Source organism: Lactuca virosa, chromosome 4, assembly GCF_052849685.1.
Source record: "Lactuca virosa cultivar CGN04683 chromosome 4, Lactuca_virosa_CGN04683_v6, whole genome shotgun sequence".
Classification (NCBI taxonomy): Eukaryota; Viridiplantae; Streptophyta; class Magnoliopsida; order Asterales; family Asteraceae; genus Lactuca; species Lactuca virosa.
Window position 1 is genome coordinate 269564130 of NC_136429.1, and position 21054 is coordinate 269585183.

Sequence of the window (21054 nt, forward strand, 5' to 3'; positions counted from 1 at the left end):
CCTGCTAGTTTAGGCAACAAAACTAAAAAGACAGGTTGCTCACAACTTTGTTCTCTTATAAAATCACAAAAATAGTTTAGGGACTAAAATGATCAACCCTAGATAGTTCGTAGGAAATTTGTGTCATTTTCCTGTTTTTAACATTATCCTCAGTTGCTAACAAGTATCTTATTATTATATTTTTTGATTTGATATACAATAACATTATCCTCAATTGCTAGCAAGTATCTTATTGTTATATTTATGTCCTTTCGAGACGCCAATATATTAATAATCTCGTTTTTGAATTTGGCAACGATTTGTATTTAAATTAAACAATTGACAGCTGTTACATCGATTTCTATTTAAATTAATTAAAACATGCATCTATCGAAAGCAATTACAATAAAAGAAGCTTTTTGTTTCAAGTTTCTCCAGCAGATAAAATTACTCGAAAACTATCTCCACTCCCTCAAAATCCAGTCCGACGGTATGTCGACATACCTTATTCCCGATCAAAATACATGCTACCAACCCACCTCTATTACTGGCGAAAACCAAATCCCTACAGAAGAAGAACAAGCCTACAAGAAGCTTGATGAAAAGCTCAACGGCCTTCTTGCAACTCTCCCCAAAGACAAAGGCTGGAGAAGCGCAAACATCTATCTACACGAAGGTTTCTGGTTGAGTCCCCAAGTTATCAAAGGCTTATTAATGATCCACAACTACTTCCATGCCCAATCCACCGACATCTTCCTTGCAGCTTTCATGAAGTGTGGAACCACCTGGCTAAAGGCTCTCATGTTCGCCACCGCCAACCGTCACCGTTATAATTTTTCTGATCATCCCCTTCGTCGCAACGGGCCCCAGAGTGCTTTCCCGTTCCTTGACACACACATTTTTCTTGACTATCCGATAACTAAGTTTGACCATCTTCCTTCTCCTCGACTGTTCGCTACACACTTTGCTAATAGCTTGTTACCGACCTCACTGTTATCACCCTCGTCGACATGCAAGTTTGTGTGCGTGTGTAGGGATCCAAAAGACGCACTGATTTCCAAGTGGCACTTCATGAGCAAACTTAGGTCGAAAGAACTACCACCCATTTCGTTCAATGAAGCTTACGAACTGTTCTGCAACGGGGTCTCTGAGTATGGACCATTTTGGGACCATGTGTTGGGATACTGGAAAGCTAGCCAGGAATCACCTGAGAAGATCTTGTTCTTGAAATATGAAGACATGAAGAGGGAACCGTCGGTGGAGCTGAAGAAGTTGGCGGCGTTCATGGGAATACCTTTTTCGGCGGAGGAGGAGAAGGGAGGGGTGGTGGGAGAGATTGTGAACCTTTGTAGCTTTGAGAATTTGAGTAATCTTGAGGTGAATAATGACGGTGGCGGTGCTCAGAAGTTTACGGCGCAGGTGGTGGTGGAGAATCGGGATTTTTTCAGAAAAGGGAAGGTGGGAGATTGGAAAAATTATTTGACAGAGGAGATGAGAGAGCGGATTGATTCGATCACTGAAACCAAGTTTAAGAATTCGGGGTTAACAGTGGGTCTTACAAAAAAATCTTGATATATCATAATGGAAAAGTTTGTCTTTTTTATGGATAAACATTCAATTTAATCAAATAACCTATTGCATAAGTTTATAATTATTTAAGATTTAAGATATTGTTATTTATAACAAAAAAAAATGAGTTATTAGCAAACAAATATCTTATTATTTTGATTATAAACTTGTAACTAGATAGTATTTGTTTTACCATTGATTGCTATCAAAAACTGAAATGTACAATGAAAATTCAAATTCAATAATACAAACACAACTTCATTGATTTTAATTATAATACAAACAACAATATAAATCAATGAGGGCATTTTCTTTGTGCCATTTCAATTTGGCAAAATAAAATTGACTTTTTAGAATCATTTTTTTTTTCAACTTCGAGCATACCTAGCTACCACTTATAAGCACAACTTTTTTTCAAGATCGGCCGACTCACCATGGTTCTTTCCTAAGCTATATCCATCACTTTTATAACTTATAAGAGTGTTAAGTATATGTTAGGAAAGAGCTTCGGATGGGAGGCCAGTGAGGTGAGTGAGCTTCACCTCACTGATGTAACACATTCGTACAACCAATAACACAACCCCACCAATTAAGTACCAGGCAGACAGTTGCCCCAACGACATGGTTTTCTTGATTCGGGGTTGACACCAAAAAGGAAAAAGAGTCGAGCAATGACGAGAGATGATAATATGTTGATGAATTTACAATCGAAGGAAAGGAAAAGTAATTTAGTGTGGTTGTGTTTCAATTTTATGTGATGTATTTTCTTAAACAATAGGAATATTAATGTTATAATCTTTATTTTAATTTTATTATTTAGTAAAATATGATTTTCAAACTTAGTGATCATGCATGGTTAATAAAAACGTAAAGAGATCATAAAATCTCGAAATGAACAGAAAAATAACAAGACTAAATCTGTAAACTGAAAACCAAAATCGAAAGAACCCTAAACTATCAAACTTTTTAAAACCGGAAATAAAAAATAGGTTTTGTTTTGGTTCTAAAATTAAATTAACCACGACATAATCACGGATAACCCTAATTTATAGAATTGGATGCTTAGGCAATATCCGTTATTTATTATCTATATAATTTAAGATGATTTTGTTGATTTTCCGCAAGGAGCGTATTTTTAGGCATAACTCGGCCTAATGGAGCTCTACATGGGAATAGTTATGCCTGGGAAGCTTTTGTTTTATGATGTGTCATTCAATTGGGAAAATATTTTTAGCTAGTGATCGCTATGGGTTGTAATTTATTCGTGGCATGTTGTGATCCTCTAGTGATCGTTTCTTATTTTCACATGTCGTTTAATTTATTGTTCCTCCAAACTATTGGAGAATGGTGTTCACAGTCACGACAAATCAGTCATATTAATATAAATAGCAGTGTCTTTTTGGATTACACTCAAGAACAAATGTGAGAAAACTGAAAAAAAGAAAAACATACAAGGTCTCGTTTGTTAATTAATTAAATTTTAATTAATTAAATTAAACTAAGAGATTCTGGAATGTTCCGAATAAAAGAGTTATATATCAGGATAATTACCAATGTTAGGGATAATTATCCCGACCTTCATATTTATCCTTTTGGATTTAAATCTTTCCCGTATAAATATAGATGCCTAAAACCAGAATTAAAAGTTAGAAAATCAGTCAAGTCCCTGAAAAACATGGAGGTGTTCTCAATGTCTCGAAAAACCCTAGAAGTTGATTACCGCGCTGCGAAGAAGGGGTCAACATGTCGTGAAGAGTTCATTCCAGATTCAGATTGTTTTGATTCGTGGTGTGCTTTTAGTTGGGTGATTTCATTTTGTTGTTTGTATTTTGGGTGCGATCACAAAAGAGGGATTCTACATTGGATCATCCGAGTCCGATCAACTTGCAAAATGAAAGATGTCAAAGAACACAAATATATGTATTTTGTGCCTCCTGATTTTGTTTGTTTACTTGTTGCCTAGGTCTATCGAACATAGGTCCTTTATAGTTATGTTTAATATTGCTTCCACTGTCTCTTTCGTTGTCTAAGGACTTTCGTAACCCAACAGTGGTATCAAAGCCAACATGTTTACGTTTATGACACTTAGGGTTTCTAATTTTTATGTTAATTGAGTTTGCATGATCTAGATCTAATCTGGTTTTCTAAATGTTAAGTAGCCTTAAATATTTTAGAAATTTCCTATAAAATTCATAAGGGTTCTTAACTGTCTCAGCGCCTTCGCGAAACGTAGGTTACTGTAACATACAAAATATCACAATAAAATTTTTGATTTTTTAATTAATGTAAGATCATTGTTTTCATCAAAACCCAAGTCATAAGAAAACAAGTATCAAATACAAAAAGCCCAAAATCAATGCATTAGAAAATCCCCAAAACATGTCACCAAAGGATGTGTACGATCATGACTTTGTGTTTCCTTGATCATCAAAAGTACCTGAAAGATAACACATAAACTGTAAGCCAAAGCTTAGTGAGTCTCCCTAAAATATCACCACACAAACATATAATAACATGCATACTGGGTCCACAACCATAAGGCTGGATTACCCCTGAGCCAACAACATGAGTCTGGTTTCCCTTCCTGGCCCATAACTCATGTCTGGATTGCTCCAGAGCCCACATCATAACTCTGGCTTGCCTTTCTGGCCCACATCTTTTGTCTGGCTTGCTCTCTGGTTGTTGGCTTCCGCACAGAGGAGTATTGCCTCAATCCAACCGCACTATGTCGACATATGCAACATGTAATCATATAACCAACAAATAGATAACCATGCAGATTTAACAGATCACTACAACATATCAACATCTTATATATCGGGATACATAACCGAATTGGCCGTCATTGGTGCATTCGACCCACAAGTATGGTGATGAAACTCACCTCACAGTCTGAAAAGATAGTAGAAAAGAATGTTGCGCCAAATGCCAACTCTACAGGTCACCTATACGACAAATAGTGACCTAAACTTAACTACAACTTAAAATACCTAAAATACCCCTAGGTCAAACTTGGTCAAAGTCAACGGTCAAAAGTCAAAGTCAAAGTTAACTCCAGCTGGTTGCTACGCTGTGGCCATACTTGGCCACACCGTGGCCACTAAATGACAAACGATGTTGGCCACGATGTTGCCACTAAACTTTAACCAAAAGAACCACCTTGTTTCGTAAGGCCTTCATTTTCATTTCCAAAATCGAAACTGGTCTCTCAGCATAATTCAGGTGATCATCAAACTTGATATCCTCCAAAGGAACAACTGATGAATCATCAGCTACACACTTCCGAAGCTAAGAAACATAGAAGGTTTGTGAATCTGACTGAGCTCCTCAAGAAAATCCAACCGATAGGCTACCCTGCTTAGCTTGGATGATACTCGAAACGACCCAATATATCAGGGCCCCAACTTGCCCCTCCTCCTGAAGCATATTACACCCTTCTAGGGTGATACCTTTAGTAGAATCATATCGCCAAACTAGAACTCCAACTCAGATCGACGTTTGTCAGGTTCACTCTTCTGTCGACTCTGAGTTGTCTGCAATCTATACATGATCTGCTGGATAAGCTCCGTCATCTGGAGAACTACCTTGGTCCTTCCCATGACCCTGTAAACAAACTCTAGAATGGGGTACGACATCTCCTTCCATAAAAAAGATCAAAAGGTGGCGCACCGATACTGTAGGAGTCCTAACTCCACCAAAATCTATGACACAAGCTCTTAATATATCTTCAAGGGTTTGAATCGCCCGCTCGCTCTGGCCATCGGTCTGCGGATGATAAGCAGTGCTAAAGTGCAATCTTGTACCAAGTTCCTCGTGGACCTCTACCAAGATCAAGAGTAAACCAAACATCTTGATCAGATACAATGAGAACTGGAACACCATGCCGAGCGACAATCTCACACACATATACGACGGCCAATTTCTCGGCCGTAGAACCCTCCCGAATAGCTAGAAAGTGGGCACTCTTGGTCAGACAATCCACTATAACCAATATCGTATCTAATCCCTTATCCGTCTGAGGTAACTTGGTTATGAAATCTATGGCGATCAGTTCCCATTTCCACGTGGGAACCTCCAAAGGCTGAAGCTTGGCATGCGGCCTCTCGTGCTCGACCTTGAGCATTTGACAGGTCAAGCACCTCTCAACATACCAGGCGATTTCCCTCTTCATTCACGAACAATAGCCACTATGCCTTAGGTATCGATACATTTGTGTGGCTCTAGGGTGTATTGAAAACCTGGACCTATGTTCATCCACCAACACGGTCTGCCTGATCCTGCCAAAATCTGGTACCTAAACCCGACCACACCAGATCAACAATCAATGGCTGTCGGTAGACAACCTGTCAATCTCGCCCCTGATTCTCCGTTGTTTCCAATTTTCCTTCTTGACTCCCCCAGCCTGAGCCTCCTTGATCAAGTCTAAATGTGGCGAATAGATAGATATCCTCGTACACAAACTCCTAACAAAATAATTAGCCGACTTGCGGCACAAAGCATCATCGACGATATTCGCTTTCCTCGGGCGATAAAGAATCTCGCAGTCATAATCCTTGACCACATCAATCCATCTACGCTGTCTCATGTTCAGATTCAGCTGATCCATGAGATATCTCAAACTCTTGTAATCCATGTAGACAGTACACCTAACCCCACACAGATAACGCTTCCAGATCTTGAGGGCAAACACCACTGCCCCCAGCTCCAGATCATGCATAGGATACTGCACCTCATGCAGCTTCAACTATCTAGAAGCATACGTGATAACCCTCCCTTGATGCATAAGTAATGCCCCAAAACCAGTGATAGATGCATCACAAAAGACGACAAAATCCTCTACACCCTCCGGGAGGGTCAACACCGGGGCCTCACATAACTTCTGTTTTAGTGTCCCGAATGCAGTTTGCTGCTCGGGCCCCCAGTGAAAATCCACGCCCTTCCTTGTTAAACGACTGAGAGGTATATGTCACACCCCCAAACCAGAACGGCAGAAACGTTAAGGGGCGGAGGACGTCATGTACAGTATCACAACAATTGCATAATACTAATCAAAGTACAACAACCATGTATTGATAAAGTATAAGTTTTTACATATGTGTTCAAGTCATAGTATATATGACACCAAAATGTATATCAAAAGTTAAAAGACATGAGTTTATAATGCTTTGTTTTCGCAAAAACCCGTGGATGTACCTGTTTACTGATTTCCTGAGAATACAAGTAGTTTTGAAAAGAGTGTCAACAATTATGTTGGTGAGTTCATAAGCATGTTTGTAACTGAAATTTGTTATTTGTTCCTTGAAAATGTAAGTATGTTTTCCCAGAAAACCCAATATTTTCTATTGTAATATGTTGTAATAAAACATATAAACGTTATTGTACTTTGAGATAGTAAAATGTTGTTTTAATTCACATAAAACTATGAAAAGTATGTTTTCTCTGCACTGAAATAGTATTATGTATTTGTACTTGTATGAAAACGGTGTAATTATAATTGTCTGGGTTCACAAGCTGTACTTGTAAAATAATGTATTATATTTTTATTATTTAATAAAACTATGTGAAGTTGTTTACTTATTCATACACTAATCGTATTGTTCAATACCAAAATGTGAGTTATCATAACCATGCTTGATGACCTAAGATGGCCTGAACACGATGTTCTTCAGGCATCGCAATCGGTACAACATTTGTCACCTCAGGCCTGCCGGCCTAGCTGTTGCAAGCAGCTCAGGTGCGGGATTGTCAGTCCCGTATAGATCTATACACAAGTGTCACACTGTCCCTCCAGGAGACCTTGGTTATTATTTCAGGAGTTGGTTGGTACTTAGATAAGTACGTGAAGTATATCTCACAAATGCTATATTGACGGTTACATGTAGAATAATGAAAAGTTACTTTGAAATAAATAAACTGTAAGTATATCTCATAAACTATATTTATTATAGTTTATATGTTTTTTCCGTAAGTTATTCTGAATATGCAAAGTAATATATATGACCCATAAACTATACCTATTATAGTTTATATGTATGTTTTCCGTATTGTAATCTGAACTTTGAAAAACAACATTTAAGTTCCATAAACTATACATATTATAGTTTATATGTTTGTTTTTACTGAAATGAAAACCTTTGTATTGTTAATAATTCGATAAGTTTAAATCAAAAAATCTGTGATACGGTTGTCCTGTGTAATTCAATATTTATACCCGAATGGTATTAAAATAGTTTGCAAAAATTATATTTTTGTTTAAGAAGTTTAAAATGATTTTATACTTATATAAATATTATATTTATATAATTATGATTAAATAGACAGTCAAATAAATAATTCTACCCCAAGCCCACAACCAAACAAGGAATAGGAAATGGAGTCAAATTATCAATTCTAAGCATGTTGAACCTTAATTTTATATATATATATATATATATATATATATATATATATATATATATATATATAATTTTAATAATGGAAACGATTAATATATATTTAAAACATTTAGATATTAACATACATTTTCTTGTGTTATACTTGTATCCCCCGCCCCCCTAAAACAGTGAAAAATCTTGAAAACCTAGGGGTATGAACTCACCTTGTGTGTGATAGCAGTTTTGTTAACAGAATAGAAACGGTAACTTTGATTTAGAACACAAAATGATAGCCGTATCCTAATAGTTAATACACATATTAATGTATGATTAAGATGATATAAGTAATATAAGTGTTGTATTAACACAACTTTTATAAATAAAACTTACCAAAGTACTAAGGAAAATGGATCAAAAGCTTCTTGTGTAAAGTAAATTTCGTTTATGGAAGTGTAAAAGTGAAGAATATGTGCACAAGGTTCCTTAAATACGAAGAAATTATAAGGCGATTATAAGGTGATTTCGGCCGAGAACTTTACCCGAGGAAAGGAGTGATTTCGGTGTGGAGAATACCCATCGAGGAGGGTTTGCGGTCAAGAGAATGGCGGCCAAGACGTTTGCAATCCGAAGCAAGTGCGATGATTTCGGTCTTGACCGAAATCTCGTTTGCTGTCCGAGGAGGTTTTCGGTGGAGCATGATTTCGGTCCGAGGGAAGGGCATCTATGCGAGGGTTCTCGGTTTTTGTGCTATTATTTTCAATTTTTGCAACACTTTAATAAAAAGAAATTTCCATATATTAATTTATTAATTTAGCCTTAATAAATTGCAAATCAACAAATTTGACTTTTATTTAGCAAGGCGTGGACACCCAAGGGAGTGTTCTTATAAAGATTTCTCGAATGCTAAACCTAAATCCTTTGATGGCACCAGAGGTGTCATTGCTCTAACACGCTGGTTCGAGAAAACCGAATCAGTGTTTGAAATATGTGTGTGCCCCGAAACTAGCAAAGTAAAATTTGCAGCATGCACTTTCTTGGATAGAGCCCTCTTTTGGTGGCACGACTATGTCAAGTCGTTATCTCTCCCAGTAGCCAATGCAATGAGCTGGGAAGACTTGAAGGTTCTGATGCTGGCAGAATATTGTCCCAGAGGTGAAATACAAAAGTTAGAGTAGGAACTTTGGAGTCCGACGATGAAGAACTCTGATATTGCTGATTATACTGCCAGATTCAGTGACGTGGCTTTACTGTGTCTCGGGATGGTCACCCTGGAGAGTAAGAAGGTGGAGAGGTATATCTAAGGGTTAACTCCCTCGACTCAAGGAAACATTATTGCCGCCAATCCACCTACATTCGATAGTGCCAAGTGTCTAGCTCAGACACTTGTAGATCATGGACTTCGTCACGGCTCCATGCCAGCCGTTTCTGAAAAGACCAAAGAAGGAGGCAACAAAAATAACTTCTGGAATAAACCAAAGGGGCAATCGTCACAAGAGCCCTCAAAGAAGCAACAAACTGTGGCACTACACACTGCTATTGTTCCTGTTGTTGTTCCTGCTTCTACTCCTACCACTGTTTCTGCTACTCCAACACGCCTGGGTCGATATGCTGGAACTTTGACAAAGTGTAATAAATTCAACTTCCATCACACGAGAGTTTGCAGGGAAATGCACTGTAGAAACTACAACAGGAAGGGGCACACTGCTCGTTTCTGTAAAGCGCCAGCACAACCCATTTCTCAAGTCCCCGACGTGGGAGTAAGTCAAGCCTGTTACGAGTGTGGGGAAGTAGGACATTTCAAAAGATATTTTCCTAAGGCAAAGAATACTAGCGGTGTAGGAAGGGTTTTGGCAATTGGCTATGAAGAAGCGGTAGCAGATCCTAACGTGGTTACCGGTACGTTTCTTCTCAATAATTCTTACGCATGTATTCTTTTCGATAGTGGTGTGGAGAAAATCTTCATTAGCCATAAATTCAAACACCTACTAAAACAAAATCCCAAATCACTAAAAGATACATTCACCATTGAGATGACAACGGAAAGACCGAGAGCACAAATCACATATACATAGGATGCACACTTACTCTAAATAACCATTCATTTCAAATTGACCTTATGTCGATCTCAATTAAAAGCTTCGACATTATCACCAGCATGGATTAGTTAAGTCTTCAACGAGCGGATATACTATGTTATGAAAAATCCATTCGTCTTAATCTACCAAGTAACGAATCACTCATTATCTATGGCGACAATGTAACATCCGGATTCCCATGTATCTTAAATTATGTATTTTATTGAGTTTTGGAGAGAGACTCGGCGAGTAGGCGCTCAGACTCGCCTAGTAGAGTCGCGAATCTCCATCCGGGTTAATGACTGGACTCGGCGAGTCCATACGTGGACTCGGCGAGTCCACGCTGTTTAATGAAACCCTAATTTCTCGGGTTTGGGGACTATTTAAAGGCCCTTATGGCCGCCATTTGAGGTCACTAGTCATAGAGAGAAACCCTAGAGTGCTTGAGCGTTTTGGGAGAGGAAGGAAGCCATTTTTTTTGACCTTGGGAGTGTTGTTTAGCAAGAAGAAGGAGGTACTAGCCAAGAGGAAGCATATGAGATTGCTATTCTGTGGATTTGGAGCTAAGATCTTCACATTTGAGGTAGTAATTTGACTGCCCTTCTGTTCTTATGATGATCATATGGATTTAGGGTTTCTTAGACCCTTTGTTGCTTAGATTTGAAGCCCAAATAGTCCCTTATGATGAGGAGGCTTTGGATCTGGATCCATAGAGGTCCAGAGAGCCTTATTCATTAAGCTTTTTGAATAACAATGGAGGCTATGACCTTGAGTTATGGTATTTGGGGCTAAATCATCATATATGATTAAATAGATGTTGTATGTGCATCAAGATGGAAACTTTACGTGGTTATTGGGTTTGGGAATGATAGATCTATTGGTTAGAGGAATGGATCTGACCTCAGGAAGTTGTTTGAGGATGTGCATGAACAAACTCGCCAAGTCCATGAACGGACTCGACGAGTAGAGTCGGGTAGCCCCGCGACTCGCAAATTTGACGACTCGTGGAGCATAGGGTTGACTCAGTGAGTCGGAGGGAATTAGAGGACTGGAGTTCAAGGCGGAACTCGCCGAGTCCATGAACAGACTCGGCGAGTTGAGTCGAGGTGGCCCCGCGATTCATGCCAGGTGTCACCCGTCGAGTAAGGGGAAAGACTCGACGTGTCATGCGAGATCAGAAAGATAGTGGGCACGTGTAGACTCGCCGAGTCGCCCAAGTGCACTCGGCGAGTCGGGTCAAAGTTTGACCGTTGACCTTTATTGACTTTTAGGGTTTGGTCAACTTTAGGGTCTTTGAGCCATGAGAGGGGTAAAATGGTCTTTTACCCTTCTGAGAGTACTAAGAGGAGGAATAGTCTAGCCTTGAGAGATGTATTGATTCAGAGTGTTTATTTCATATGATTAGGCGGAGGCTAGACCCGACTTTACAGAGTTCGAGCTTTACCGAGTTAACCGAGGTGAGTCTTCTCACTATACTTTACCTAGAGTGGTAATTAGAGCTATGAGACAGAGTATTGTGTATGCTTTTGCATGATGTGATTTCTATGTGTTATATGCTATGTATGTTACAGAGTTTTCAGAGTTAGGATCGGAAGGTCCACAGAGTTAGGGTCAGAGGACCCATAGAGTTAGGGCCAGAGGGCCCACAGAGTTATGGGACTGGGGGGGGGGTCCCACAGAGACACTTTGACCAGAGTGTCAAACAGAGTTATAGCCTCGAGTGGCTAATATGTGTTATGTGTGGTATTTTGGGGAACTCACTAGGCACTTATGCTTACAGTGTTGTGTTATGTGTCTCAGGTACCAACGAGGATCGCGGGAAGGCGCCGGCTTGATCAGTACACACGCGGGGAGATTTTATTATGATCTTGGGAGATGATGTTATGTGATACAATGGTGTTTTTATAACGACTATGAATAAAAACGTGTTTTATAAAATGTGAAAAATTGTTTTGAAAATTTGGGTGTTACAGACAAACCCGGTGCGAATCTTCATATCATTTCTTGCGTCAAGGCCCAGAAGTATCTTCGCAAAGATTAATGTGCCTTCTTAGCTCACGTGGTAGATAAGATACAAGAAATAAAAAGTATCAAGGATATTCCTGAAGTCTGTGATTTCCCTAATGTTGTCCCCGAAGATCTCTCAGGAGTTCCTCCTAAAGGCTAAGTCGAATTCCGAATTGACTTGATTCCCGGAGCTACCCCCGTAGCTATATCCCCGTATTGTTTAGCAACGTCAGAGATGCAGGAACTATCCAGCCAATTGAACGAAATTCTCAGCAAAGGATTCATTAGACCGAGCTTCTCACCCTGGGGAGCATCGGTCCTGTTCGTGAAAAAGAAAGATGGATCGTTCCACATGTGCATAGACTACCGCGAACTAAACAAGATTACCATTAAAACCGAAACCCTTTGCTACGAATAGACGACCTCTTCGATCAACTTCAAGGAGCCAGATTCTTCTCCAAGATTGACCTCAGATCAGGATACCATTAGCTACGAGTCCAGGACCCCGATATTCCTAAGACCGCATTCCGAAGTTACTACAGTCACTATGAATTTGTAGTAATTCCCTTTGGTCTAACGAATACGCCCGCAGTGTTCTTGGACCTGATGTACCGTGTGTGTCGACCTTACATAGACAAGTTCATTATAGTTTTCATCGATGATATACTAGTCTATTCACAAAGTAAGGAAGAACACAACCAACACTTACGACAAGTCTTGGAAACCTTGAGAGTAGAAAAGTTGTATGCAAAGTTCTCAAAGTGTGAATTTTGGATCCGGAAGGTAGATTTCTTGGGTCATGTAGTCAGCAAGGAAGGGATACATGTTGATCCCTCCAAGATTAAGGTTATCGAAAACTGGGTGACCCCGCGAACCCCAACAAAAATTCGTCAATTCCTAGGTCTCGCTGGCTACTATAGGAGGTTCATCCAAAACTTCTCAAAGATCGTGAAACCACTCACCACCTCAACCTAGAAGGGTGTAAACTTTAATTGGGAGGAGAAACAAGAAACTGCTTTCCAGACACTAAAGCAAGCCCTCTGCAGCACACCGATCTTATCCCTCCCAAATGGGCCGGAAGATTTTGTAGTTTACTGCGATGCGTCCAAGTAAGGGTTAGGCTGCGTTCTTATGCAGCGAGGAAAGGTCATATCCTACGCCTCGAGATAGCTTAAGAACCACGAGGTCAACTATACCACACACAACCTTGAACTGGGAGCAGTGGTTTTTGCTCTGAAGATCTGGAGGCATTACCTTTATGGTACGAAATGCACAGTCTTCACAGATCACAAAAGCCTCCAGCACATCGTCGATCAAAAAGAGCTGAACATGAGGCAACGACGATGGGTAGAACCAGTCAATGATTACGAATGCGAGATTCGTTATCATCGCGGTAAAACCAATGTAGTAGCAGATGCCCTTAGTCGAAAAGAGTACTCGCCGAGTAAAGTCTCTAACTATGACTATCCATCCCCACCTGTCCACACAGATCAAGGAGGCTCAGCTGGAAGCCTTGAAACCTAAAAACGTAACAGGTGAAACCCTAAAAGGAATGGAAAAGAACTTGGAATTCAAGAGTGATGGGGTCCGTTATCTAGTGAATCGGATCTGGACACCGAAGTTTAGTGGCTACAGAGATGTTATCATGAATGAAGCCCATAAAACTCGATACTCCATTCATCCAGGTTCAGACAAGATGTATCTGGACCTTAAGAAACTCTATTGGTGGCCGAAAATGAAAGTTGAGATTGCTACCTATGTGGGCAAGTGTCTGACTTGCGCCAAAGTCAAGGTAGAATATCAAAAGCCGTCAGGTCTACTATAACAACTATAAATACCTGAGTGGAAGTGGAAACGGATTACAATGGATTTCATAACCAAATTACTCAGGACAACGGGTGGTCATGACACCATTTGGGTAATCATCGGCAGATTAACCAGATCCGCACACTTCCTGCCAATAAACGAAACTGACAAAATCGAGAAGTTAACAAGGATGTACATTAAAGATATAGTACGATTGCATGGTGTGCTAATATCCATTATCTCTGATTGAGATAGTAGATTTACCTCGCAGTTTTGGCAATCACTGAAAAAGTGCTTGGGAACCAATCTTGACATGAATACAGCTTACCATCCTCAGACTGTTGGGCAAAGAGAATGAACCATACAAACGCTAGAAGACATGTTGAAAGCCTGTGTGATAGATTTTGGTAAATCTTGGGATACCCATTTACGACTCATTGAATTCTCGTACAACAACAGTTATCACACTAGCATCAAAGTTGCTCCATTTGAAGCCCTCTATAGTCATAAGTGCGGATCTCCTCTGTGCTGGGCTGAAGTGGGTCATACGCAACTAGCCAAGAATCAAGTACCCGACAGTACTGTAGTCGGTCTCAAGACCATTCCAGAAATAACAGAAAAGATCGTCCAAATCCGGGAACGATTGAAAGCTTCTAGAGACAGACAAAAGAATTATGCGGACAAACGACGAAAACGCTTGGAATCCAGGTTGGTGACCGCGTCCTGCTAAAGGTCTCACCCTGGAAAGGAATGATATGTTTTGGAAAACATGGAAAACTAAATTCAAGGTACATCAAACCATTCGAGATTCTTGCTAGAATTGGTCCGGTTGCTTATAAACTCAAAATACCGCATGAACTCAGTAACATTCATTCCACTTTTCACGTCTCTAATCTCAAGAAGTGTCTGTCTGACGAGACTCTTGTAATACCACTCGACGAAATCCAGTTGAACGAGAGTATATACTTTGTAGAAGAACCTGTAGAAGTCATGGATAGGGAAATCAAAAGAACAAAACAAAGCCGTATACCAATAGTGAAGGTTGGCTGGAATGCCAAGTGGGACTTGAATTCACTTAGGAACGGGAGGATCAAATGAAACAAAAGTACCCACATCTTTTTCCTAGTTCATGAGTACCACTTTAGAAACAATTTTGGGACGAAATTCCCTCTTTCGGGGTGATATTGTAACAACCCGTTATTTTCAAATCTGTAAAAGTCAACGAAAGTCAAACTTGCTAAATAATAGTTAAATTTGTTGATTTGCAATTTATTAAGGCTAAATTAATAAATTAATATATGGAAATTTCTTTTTGTTAAAGTGTTGCAAAAATTGAAAATAAAAGCACAAAAACCAAGAACCCACCCATAGATGCCCTTCCCTTGGACCGAAATCATGCTCCACTGAAAACCTCCTCGGACAGCAAACGAGATTTCAGTCACGACCGAAATCATCCCACTTGCTTCGGACCGCAAACATCTTGGCCGCCATTCTCTTGACCGCAAACCCTCCTCGGTGGGTATTCTCCATACCGAAATCACTCCTTTCCTCGGGTAAAGTTCTCGACCGAAATCACCTTATAAGCGCCTTATAATTGCTTCGTATTTAAGGAACCTCATGCACATATTCTTCACTTTTACACTTCCATAAACGAAATTTATTTTACACAAGAAGCTTTTGATCCATTTTCCTTAGTATTTTGGTAAGTTTTATTTATAAAACTTGTGTTAATACAACACTTATATTACTTATATCATCTTAATCACACATTTTTATGTGTATAAACTATTAGGATACAACTATCATTTCGTGTTCTAAATCGAAGTTACCGTTTCTATTCCGTTAACAAAACTGCTATCACACAGAAGGTGAGTTCATACGCCTACGTTTTCATGATTTTTCACTGTTTTAGGGGGGGGGGAATACAAGTATAACATAAGAAAATTTATGTTAATATCTAAATGTTTTCAATATTTATTAATCATTGCCATTATTAAAATTATATATATATATATATATATATATATATATATATATATTATAATTAAGGTTCAACATGCTTAGAATTGATAATTTGACTCCATTTCCTGTTCCTTGTTTGGTTGTTGGCTTGGGGTAGAATTATTTATTCGGCTATCTATTTAATCATAATTATATAAATATTATATTTATATAAGTATAAAATCATTTTAAACTTTTTAAACAAAAATATAATTTTTGCAAACTATTTTAATACCATTCGGGTATAAATGTTGAATTGCACAGGACAACCGTATCACAAATTTTTCGATTTAAACTTACCGAAACATATAAACTATAATAGGTATAGTTTATGGAACTTACATGTTGCTTTTCAAAGTTCAAATTACAATACGGAAAACATATATATAAACTATAATGTGTATTGATCATATATATTACTTTGCATATTCAGAATAACTTACGGAAAACAAATATATAAACTATAATAAATATAGTTTATGAGATATACTTACAGTTAATTTATTTCAAAGTAACTTTTAATTACTCTACATGTAACCGTCAATATAGCATTTGTGAGACATACTTCACGTACTTATCTAAGTACCAACCAATTCCTGAAATTATAACCAGGGTCTCCTGGAGGGAAAGCGTGACACTTGTGTATAGATCTATACGGGACTTACAATCCCGCACCTGAGCTTCTTGCAACAGCCAGGCCGGCAGGCCTTAGGTGACAAATGTCGTACCGATTCCGACGCCTGAAGAACATCGTGTTCAGGCCATCTTAGGTCATCAAGAATGGATATGATAACTCAGAATTTGGTATTGAACAATACAATTAGTGTATGAATAAGTAAACAACTTCACATAGTTTTATTAAATAATAAAAATATAATACATTATTTTACAAGTACAGCTGGTGAACCCAGACAGTTACAGTTACATCGTTTTCATACAAGTACAAATACATAATACTATTTCAGTGCAGAGAAAACATACTTTTCACAGTTTTATGTGAATTAAAACAACATTTTACTATCTCAAAGTACAATAACGTTTATATGTTTTATTACAACATATTACAACAGAAAATATTGGGTTTTTTGGGAAAACATACTTACATTTTCAAGGAACAAATAACAGATTTCAGTTACAAACATGCTTATGAACTCACCAACTTAATTGTTGACACTCTTTTCAAAACTAGTTGTATTCTCAGGAATTCCGTAAACAGGTACATCCACGGGTTTTTGAAAAGCCGGAGCATTATAGACTCATGTCTTTCAAGTTTTGATATACATTTTGGTGTCATATATACTATGACTTGAACACGTATGTAAAAACTTATACTTTATCAATACATGGTTGTTGTACTTTGATTACTATTATGCAATTGTTGTGATACTGTATATGACGTCCTCCGCCCCCAAACGTTTCCGCCATTCCGGTTTGGGGGTGTGACATATCATGTTTTGATTACATATTTTGACACTAGACAATATAACACCTTTATATTTATATAAATAGTCTCAACAAACATACACGTCAAACTATAATTGGTATAGTTTGGGAGTCACAAAACCACACTTTCATTTTCAGAAGAACCATATAATTATTCAAAGGTATAATTATTTCATTTTACAAGAAAAAGGAGTCATGGTTCACGTAAGTCTGTTGATGCTCTTGTGAGACATTTGCTTCACCATAGCTACCTAGTGTACACCTTAAGTCCTGCATTATAACCAGAGTGTCCTTGAGGGAGAGCGAGATAGTTGTGTATAGATCTATATGGGATTGACAACCCCGCACCTCAGCTATTAGTTACAGTTAGACCGGCAAGTCTAGGGTGACAAATGTCTACCAGCTCCAACACCTGAAGAACATCGTTCAGGTATATCAGTCATATTAGCATGGTTATAATAACTCACATAGGGATTAACAAAACTACTCGGTTTACGGGGTAACTTACACTTCATTATTTTTATAAAAAGATAAAACTACTTACTATTTCTCAATACATCATTACTAACATTTTTGGTTTTAGGGTTTAAGACTACAGTTCATATTTACGAAAATATTAGATTTTCGAGAACCATACATTGCCATTTTACAAGGAAAAGTTACAAAGGAAATATCAGATTTTTTAGAAGTATAAAAAACCATTTTTAGACGAAACCGTTACAAAACCTTCTAATACAAAATGCTTATGAACTCACCAACTTAATTGTTGACACTTTTCAAAATCACTTGTATTCTCAGGAAACCAGTAAACAGGTATTCAAACATTTTGAGGGCAGGTAGCGCTGCATCATGTTTTCTACCTTTCAGTATTTGTATTTAACTTTTGAGTAAGCGAAGTTTGTAAACAATGTAAACTTGTAATCTCAATGTCTGATGTTTGTGTAGCTATAATTCATTTATATTCAATTGTTATGATACTGTGCTTGAAGTCACTCCATCCGCCCCCAGACGTTTCCGCCGTTTTGGTTTGGGGGTATGACAGATTGGTATCAGAGCATTGTTTATAGTGAACTAAGTATATCAAACCATACAAGATATACAACTATAATTACAATGAGGCTAAAACACTCTGACTACAAATATACTTTTAAAAATATAAATATTTTAAGTAAAGTATAAGTACATACAAGTTAGGGCAGTGTCATAACGAGAGCATATAAAAGTAGTATGATGAGTTGAGAACTACGCGTTGGCCCTGGGATATGTAATTAGACCTTGCATAAATATAGCCTGATGAACTATATTTATCCAAGGTGTGACTAACATATGCTGGGGAATAGTCGTGGTGAACAACGAGTCTAACACTTACCAAAAATCAAGAACTATAGAATCAAACATAAACAATTAAAATACTATAGGAGTATTTTAGGATACATACACTTAAACTCTTCATGCATTTCTCACATTCTTGCATAGACATCATGGCAGGATTCCATGTACCTGGAGACCCCTATTTCCCTAACCAGGGGAATGGTGGGTGGATCGAAGAGGATCCCGAGGAGGATCCTGAGGAGATCATGGAGGAAGAACTCGAAGAAGAATCCGAAGAAGAACCCGAAGAAGAGGAAAACGAAGAAGAGTTGGAAGAGGAATCAGACGCGGAGTCTGAAGTCATCAATCCCCCGTACATCACCCGTATCCCTGCAAACCGACAAGGATACAATGGACCCACGTCCCGCTGGGCAGAAGACTTGGAGAGATGGAGTCGTCAACAGCATCGGCGTTCACCTTATGGTATGGAATGAGGTTTCTATAACCTCCATCATGGAGGCCCGGAAGACAGGGACCTTCCCCTCATGGTTCAGCAAATCTCGCATCTCGGGGATCAGACTAGGGCATCAGCGAACCGGATAGTGGAGCTAGGAGCCACTACTGAGGCCACTGAAGCCCAAACCCGATTGATGGAGAGGGACTACCCTGCACATGTCACCTCATTGCCCGCCTCCCCCAGGACCTTACCACTGCTCGAGTAGAAGTAATAGAGTATCAGGAGAGGCACTCCGCTATAGAGGAGAGAGTGATCGCAGCTGAGCGTCGAGTAGCAGAGTTACAAGGCGCCTCGACTTCATCTCAGGGTCCACAAGGGACTACCCGCTATGAATAGGGCGTACCCTACTCACCTCTTGATTTTATTTACGAGTAAGCGTTGGTGCTACTCTTATGTGTAGACGTTCTTAAAGGTCAATTTTCACAAAACTATGTACTAGCACTATGTTATTAATGAAACCAGTATGCGTATATTTAATATTGCTATTTGTTATGTAATGCATGATTGTTATAATAAGCATCTTTATGAATTGCTTGCAATTTCAACTAGACATGATACACATACAAAACCAGGCATTCCATTTCGGTAATGCCTGACTCATAACTCTTCTCAGAAAATTATTATCATTGCACCTTTAAACTTTATGGCAGTAACATGCCACCAAGGAAGTCAAACAGGCGCAAGAACAACACATGAATAGCCCTACCACCGCCACCTCCCCCACAAATGGACTCTGCAGTGTTCCAAGCTGCAGTGCCAGCTGTTGTGTTTGCTGCCGTGGCCCAAATCAGCAGTAACGGCAACGGAGGCGAAATGGGACTAACAGCTCCAATCAAAGCGAAAACCAAGGACACCCAAGGGAATGCACTTACAAAGACTTTACAAACTGAAAGACTAAGCCCTTCAATGGAAGCGGAGGCATCATTTCCCTGACACGGTGGTTCCAGAAGACGGAATAAGTATTTGAAATCTGTGCTTGCCCGAACACACCCGGTGGTGAACTCGATGAGCTGGGAGGATCTAAAAATCATGATGCTCGAAGAGTACTGCCCCAGGCGCGAGGTACAGAAGCTAGAACAGGAGATTATGAATCTCACTATGAACCGCTCTGACATCGATTCTTACACCACCAGATTCAGCGACCTGACAATCATATTCCCTGGAATGATCACTCCGGAGAGCAAGAAAGTGGAACGTTTCATCTAGGGGCTATCTCCCCAGATTCAAGGGAATGTAATTGCTGCCAACCCAACAACTTTCGACAACGCCAAGCGCCTCGCTAAAAGGCTCATTGATCATGGAGTACGACAAGGCATAATGACTCCCGTCCCCGAATAGAAAAAGGGGAGTGATAACAAGAGGAAGTTCGGAAACAAGAAGAAGGGTTAACCGAACCAGGAACCCGCAAAGAAACAACAAATCGTGATGGTTCATGCTGCCACTGCCCTTTCGGCAACAGCACCTACCAAGCCATATGTCGGTACCCTCCCAAAGTGTGACAAGTGTAACTTTCACCACAACGGCACCTGCCGGGAGATGCACTGTACAAACTGCAACAGGAGAGAGCACACTGCCCGATACTACAGAACATCCGCACAACAAGCCGCCCAACAAGCCGCCCAACCCATAAATGTTGGGGTGAGCCAAGCGTGCTATGGTTGTGGGGAAACGGGGCACTGCAAGAAGATTTTTCCGAAGGCTAACAATAGAAATACTGGGGGAACTGGAAAAGTCCTAGCAATAGGACACGTTGAGGCGATGAAAGACCCTGCAGTGATCACCGGTATGTTCCTCCTATATAACATTTACGCATGCATACTATTTGATAGTGGTGCGAAGATAAGCTTTGTGAGTCATAAGTTAGACATCTACTCAAACAAAACCCTCAAACACTAAACGAAACATTCACTGTGGAAATGGCCAACGGAAAAACTGAAACAACAAATGATGGATACATAGGATGCACGCTAAA

General features: G+C 39.2%; 1 pseudogene; it reads left to right on the top strand.

The window, feature by feature from the left end:
• The first annotated feature begins 388 nt into the window (after positions 1-388).
• LOC145108281 (cytosolic sulfotransferase 5 pseudogene) lies at positions 389-1622 on the top strand (annotated as a pseudogene).
• The last annotated feature ends 19432 nt before the right edge of the window (positions 1623-21054 follow it).